General features: G+C 44.2%; 1 pseudogene; it reads left to right on the forward strand.

Annotated features, from left to right (window-relative positions):
• The first annotated feature begins 3,067 nt into the window (after nt 1–3,067).
• LOC142430780 (3-hydroxyisobutyrate dehydrogenase, mitochondrial-like) lies at nt 3,068–4,099 on the forward strand (annotated as a pseudogene).
• The last annotated feature ends 2,618 nt before the right edge of the window (nt 4,100–6,717 follow it).

Here is a 6,717-nt window from a genome sequence, read left to right on the forward strand (position 1 = left end):
GAGATGCCATGGAGAAAAATAGCTCACTGGAGGCCAGACACGTACTCTCTGATTCATCTTCCTCCTGACAAGACATACAGAGCTATGCTGATGGAGCCAGAGACCTGGAACTGGAGGAGCCAAGTGGAGACCCATGCCAGCACTGAGAGGCTTCCACCACCACTGGATCCACAAACATTTACACACACTGGCTTGTGATCTTCCTGCATTCAGCATTATTGCATGGCTGTGTGGGTCAAAAGAGGAATTTATGGGCTAGTATACACATGTGGGGTAATATCAGACTTAAGGACTTGATCTAGACTTGGATATCATGTTTTTGTAATGTACAATTGCTCTTTGATATGATATTATCTATTACACTGTTTCTGGATTTTTTCTCTAGTCAACCCGGACTAACACACTACCCAAGAAGTGTGGCAATCACCCTACAAAACAGCCTGCAGTGGTCATAAATAGTGATTAGACTAACTCTCCACAGAACCTGGGGGAGGTGAGTTTCAGGTTAGAGACATGCAGGCAGTTAGTTAGGGAATGAACCACATCAAAGTAGAATGTGGCTCCCATATGACTCTCATCTTCAGTAGGAAGTGTGCAGGTCAGACTCAGCACTGGTCTGAAATCTCTTTGTGTCTTTATTGATCTGTTTTCTGTCTCTCTTGTTTAGCAAAATGACACGACTCAGGAATGTTTATGCTTCCCAATGCAAATCTGTTCACATTCTCAATATGCCACGTTCTTGGATAAGGATGCTCAATACCAAGGAAATGTTGCTACTACCCAATGTTATCTTTAAATACAATTCAATTCTGATCCAAATGCCAACTTAATCCTTTAAAAAAATGGGGGTGTAAAACCAATTACTGACTTCATACCGAGAGTCCAGGATAACAAGAAACCCAAAAAGAAGAAGAACAAAGTAGGGGCCTCACACAAACCAACCTTAAAACCATTACAGCCACAGCAGTCAAAACAGGCTGGCACTCATACAATGACAGGCATGTTGACCAATGGAACAGAATAGAAAATGAATAAACAATCCATCCACATGCAGGGAACTGAACTTCAATAAAGGTCCAAGGGAATTTATAAGGGAGAGCGGCATTCTCTTCAACACTGGTGCTGACACAATTGGATCACCACCCTCAGAAGATGAAAGACAACCAAAATCTCAGCTCCTGTACAGAAACGAACACAAGACAATCAAGGGCCTAATGTCAATCCCAGAGCTATAGAGCCCATCTATAAGGAAATGGGGACACACATAAGTGCCCCATTGCAGGGCGTTCATACACTATCAAGCACAGCAAAGGAAGTACACACAAAGAAGACAATATAGATGAGAGTGACTTTTTAAGAATCAGACATTTGTGCACCAAAAGAAAAAAAGTGAAAGCCAAGCAACAAATAAAACAACAACAAAAACATTTACGTAATGTTAAGCAGCAGCTTTGCATGTCTATTCCGTGTACAACAGTAGATAACTGGAGCAAATATGATTGCATTTGCCTTGAAGCCATAGTTTCTATCATTTCCACCTTTCAGGATTTTGAGAGACGCAGTGCACCTTGATTAAGTGACCGACCAAGCTCAACCCCAGGAGATGGGGGACTACGAAACCCACCCAGAACATCTGCGTCTAGAGCTCTATGTGTTGCTGCTTCAAGTGCAGGAAGAACTCGGGAGCTCAGTGAGAACATGTACCAACCCTGTTAGGAAAGTGATGTGCAGATGGGTCAAGTCATGAGGGTGACATTTAAGGAGACCCCTATGAACCACTGCTATGAAATTATCTGAGACAATCATTGCAGTCAAACTCAGAGATGGAGGTGAGCTGAACTCGTGTGCAGCTACATCACGGTCTCAAGCTTAAATCGGTCAGACAAGCTCCAAGAGCAGATGGTGAGATGGGGGGTTGGTGAAATGAACAAGATCAGGTGATGCTATGCGTGTGTGCATATGAAAAGGGAGCTGACTCAATGATCTCCTAACGAAAAATGCTAGATTGTCCTGTGCTTGAACCCCTGGATTGTAGCGAGTACAATGTGTCTTCATTTCAAAGCAATTGCTTATTCCCTTCAGCAAATTTGGGCCCAAAGCCGTCCAGGTGACCAACACCTTGCGCTTGGATTTCCCCATTGTAAAAATTTATGTTAATTTGGAGATATACAGATTCCAATTCACCTAATTCAACCCAAAGTCTGGAGGAAATGTTTTAAATTCTGTTAGGAGCAAGGAAACTGAATGGGGATTGAGTTTTAAAACTGCATGTTCAGAGATAGTGTCCCAGCTTCTATAGTCAATAATATGAACAGTTTTTCCAAAATTAGACACTCCTTGAGTTTAGGGAATACATTTAAGTGAGATCCATGAAGAATTGTGATGGGACTGAGCCCAGAGCACAAAGAGAGAAGCTGTCTTTGGTTCGAAATGCTCATATTTCAATTGAACCAGAGTCCCCTGAGTAAGGGACATTTAAAGGATGCCTATGCTTATTCTTTAAATTTTGAGGATCAGTTGCATGAATGGACCTGATTTTAATGAAGAGTGCCTGTTGGGTCTAAAGAAAATGTCTTTTGGTTCAAGATCTAAAACACTGTTCTTGGCTCTCGTTCTCACTCTGGTTCTTTTCTTAAATGATTATTTTTCCATTCACTGCTCTACTGAATCTTTATACTTGAAAGCATGACACAGCTGAATTTGTATCATTTTGGATATTCCAGCAAACAAAGGGTATGTGTGTGTCTCTATTCAGGATCTTGCCTTTTTTAGAGACTACAGAATTAAAATATTGTCTTGTCTTGGGCCCAACTTTTCTAGGTGGCACGTTCTTCCCAGAGAAACTATGGCACTTGAATTTCATTACTTACAATGACATTGACCTCAGTCATTAGGCTCTGGGATGTAGTGTGTAAATTACTTGTAAGAGTGGTGGGGGGCAGGCGGGGCGCGTGTAGGAGGGGCCGGGCGCATGTGCGTGGGCTCCCTGCCAGGCGGCGCACACTCCCAGTCGGCAAGGCCGGGAAAGGTGGTGGAGGTCACCACCAGAAGGCGGGGCGGGGGCAGCATGGCAGCCTCCTTTTGGCTCTGGGGAGCTGCCTCCAGTCTCCACTACTGGAGCCTCTGGCAGCAGCCTGCTGCGGCTGGCCTTGCAGCAGTGTGTTCTAGGTCAATGGCCTCTAAGACTACAGTTGGACTCATAGAAATGGGCAACATGGGGAATCCAATGGCAAAAAACCTGATGAAGCACGGCTATCCACTCATCCTTTGCGATGTCTTCCCAGATGCCTGCAGAGAGTTTCAAGATAAAGGTGAACAGGTGGTGTCTTCCCCAGCTGATGTAGCCGAAAAAGCTGACAGAACCATTACAATGCTTCCTACCAGTATGAATGCAATAGAAGTTTATTCTGGAGCAAATGGAATTCTAAAGAACGTGAAGAAAGACTCCTTACTAATAGATTCCAGTACTATTGATCCATCAGTTTCAATAGAATTGGTTAAAGAAGTTGAGAAAATGGGAGCATTTTTCATGGACGCCCCTGTGTCTGGTGGTGTGGGAGCTGCCCGATCCGGGAACCTCACATTTATGGTGGGAGTTGTGGAAGAGGAATTTGCTGCTGCCAAGGAGCTGCTGGGGTGCATGGGCTCCAATGTGTTGTACTTTGGAGCCGTTGGCACTGGGCAGGCTGCCAAGATCTGCAACAACATACTACTAGCTATTAGTATGATTGGAACTGCCTGAAGCTATGAATCTTGGAATCAGGCTGGGGCTTGACCCAAAACGATTGGCTAAAATCCTAAATATGAGCTCCAGACGGTGTTGGTCAAGTGACACTTAAAATCCTGTGCCTGGAGTGATAGATGGCGTGCCTGCGGCTAATAACTACCAGGGTGGATTTGGAATGAGACGCATGGCTATGGATCTGGGGCTAGCACAAGACTCTGCTACCAACACCAAGAGCCCGATTCTTCTGGGCAGTCTGGCCCATCAGCTGTACCAGATGATGTGCGCAAAGGGCTACTCAAAGAAAGACTTCTCATCTGTGTTCCAGTTCCTTCGGGAGGAGGAGACCCTCTGAGTTTGTCCTTTGGTTGTGGACACTGTTGGAAACCAGACTGTATCTTGGCACGTCTCCTTATAGGTCACAGCAGAAGTAAATGGGTCTGATCAGAGGTCAGATGCTTACTCTAATTATCTAGTAAATCCTAGGACCCTCCCATCCATTTTTAACTTCGGCTTCTCTTAGGATATTCAGCACACATATTTATCTGTATTTCTTTTTCACTCAAGTCACGGATGGATTCTATTGTAACTAATTTACCTAAAAAAAGAAAATCGATGTCTCTTTATATTCAGCTAAATCGTTGAGTACTTCAATCAGGATATTACCTACTTTATAAATAAAATAATTTTTCAATCCAGTGGGAAAAAAGTGGTGGGGTTGGTGATGACTGTGAGCCTAGGTAGGAAAAATCCGAGCTGCTGACTGGAAACATCTTCCAGAGGTGTCAGGTCATATGTGTATACATACAATGTAAAGCTTGAAGTGAGATATGTCCTTTGGAACCAGCATCTGATTTACCCTTTCCTGGTCTTCTGAATTCGGACTAACTAGAATACACCACCACTTGATTCATTTCCTCAAACTTCCATGATTTTCTGTTGGACTTTGCAGTGCTATGCAGAACCAAGAAACATGAGGGGATATCCTCACGGGTGGAGTGGGTGGAAATTGGAAATGAATGTCTTCGTAGAAGAGTTGGACGTTTAGGGCATTACCAACCCCAACTCCTTGTGACTAATCTGGTATTAATGCTTCTCAAAGATGTTATTTCCACACAAGGGAAACTACTAAGGACTATGAGAAGGTTGATTCAGAGATGTCAAGGTGTACAGAAAAAAAATGGGTCTTGGAGAGTGTGAAGTTTGAAGATACCATGGGGTGCAATTGATAGTTTCAACAAACGATATCCTGTTCACTCTCTGGGGCACAGAACATAGGGGAGCCCAAGGCAAGACATGGGCAATGAGGGGCTGGAAGGCGAGAACACTGCGCCCAGAAATTCTGGGCATTCTTTGAACTTTACCACATACCTTTTGAGAGAAACATGCATATGAGTTCAAACAGTTACACTACAGCGGACTCAGAAGGAAGAAGGGGTCTGAGCTCTGTCACTTTCTGTTTATAAGGACAGGACTCCATCTAATGCAAATTATTCTTCAGGCACTAGGGTACAACTTCACCTTGGACTGGGTTATCCATCAGTTCTCTTAAGACAGGGCTGTAGGTTCCTTGGGAAAGCACAGCTGTAGTCCAAAGATGCTATTGCTGTGTGTTCTCCTGTGCCTGGTGACAGTTCCCCAAGGTGGAGATTCAGATATCTGACGTGGGTCTTTGGGGATGGTTGTGACTTTGAGTGACTGATGGGGACCGTCTCTTTTAGTTTACAGGTGTCCTGTCCCAGGTGCAGTTTCAGGAGTCAGGTTCAGGACTCGTGAAGCCCTACAAGAAGCTGTCCCTCACCTGCACTGTCTCTGGTTTCTCTATCACAAGCAGTGGTTACTGCTGACAATGGCTCCGCCAACCCTCGGGGAAAGGGCTGCAGTGGATGGGATGCATATACCATGGGGGTAGTACATATTATAACCCATCCTTCCAAAGCTGACTATCACCAGAGACACATCGAATTTTCAGTACTCCCTACAGCTGAGCTCCATGACTGCTGAGAACACGGCCATGTATTACTGTGCAAGGGAAACACCTTGAAGGGAATTCAGTGTGATCTCAGACACAAACCTCCCCTGCAGGGGAGACACTGGACAGCAGGGGGCACGCAGGACCCACTGAACACACATACCCAGCCTTAAACAGGCAGAGATGGATGACAGGGAGGATTTCCTGTTGGAATTGGGCATCCTCTCTTAACTCTCAGTAACCCTAAGGGCAGTTTTTGTTTGTTTTTTCTTTAAATTTTCTCCTCTCTTCAGTCTTGAAAGTAAGAACTAGCATTCTGTATTTGCATCACAAATATTAAAAGTGACTCTGATCCCTCATTATCATCATACATGGCCCATTTTTCTTCTGCAGAAACAGATTTTTACGGGCACTCTCACCCTGTCCATTTTTCAAAACTGTTGACAATGAAATACAGGCAAGTACAGATTCATGAGTGCAATTCATGATTTTAAATATCCGGAGCTCGTTGCTCTATTACAGTCCAAGTTCTGGTCTCTCACAAGGTGTCTATCTGCTTTATTCCCTGAGCACTGTGGGTCGTGATTGATTAATATACTCTATGTCTCAGAAAATAATTGTGGTCTTCTGGGCCTAAAATGGTGGTGACCTGTCATTAGTGATACTTGATACCTAATGTCTCCCTTGATACAAACACAAGTGCTCCGAGCATGGAGCATAGACCCCTGACACTGGGAACAGGTGAACTGGAATGACTTGCCTGGTGGGTGGAGTCATTAGTAAGATCATTCATTGGCATCACAATGAAGGGAGCGCTCATTGGAAGGACAATTTTGATTAAAAAATAGCAAGTATGTCACCAGAAGAGGAAATTGCAGACTACTATCACAGAATGCTCTTTAGAATTGAGAACCGTGTGATTTCTCACATATTTTGAACCTGTGCTAAGGGGATCCAGGTCCTAAAGAACACCCTGTTTGGCAGAGTGTCAGCAAAACAGAGGAAAACGCTCAGGTAGATG

The sequence above is a fragment of the Tenrec ecaudatus genome, chromosome 17 (assembly GCF_050624435.1).
Source record: "Tenrec ecaudatus isolate mTenEca1 chromosome 17, mTenEca1.hap1, whole genome shotgun sequence".
Classification (NCBI taxonomy): Eukaryota; Metazoa; Chordata; class Mammalia; order Afrosoricida; family Tenrecidae; genus Tenrec; species Tenrec ecaudatus.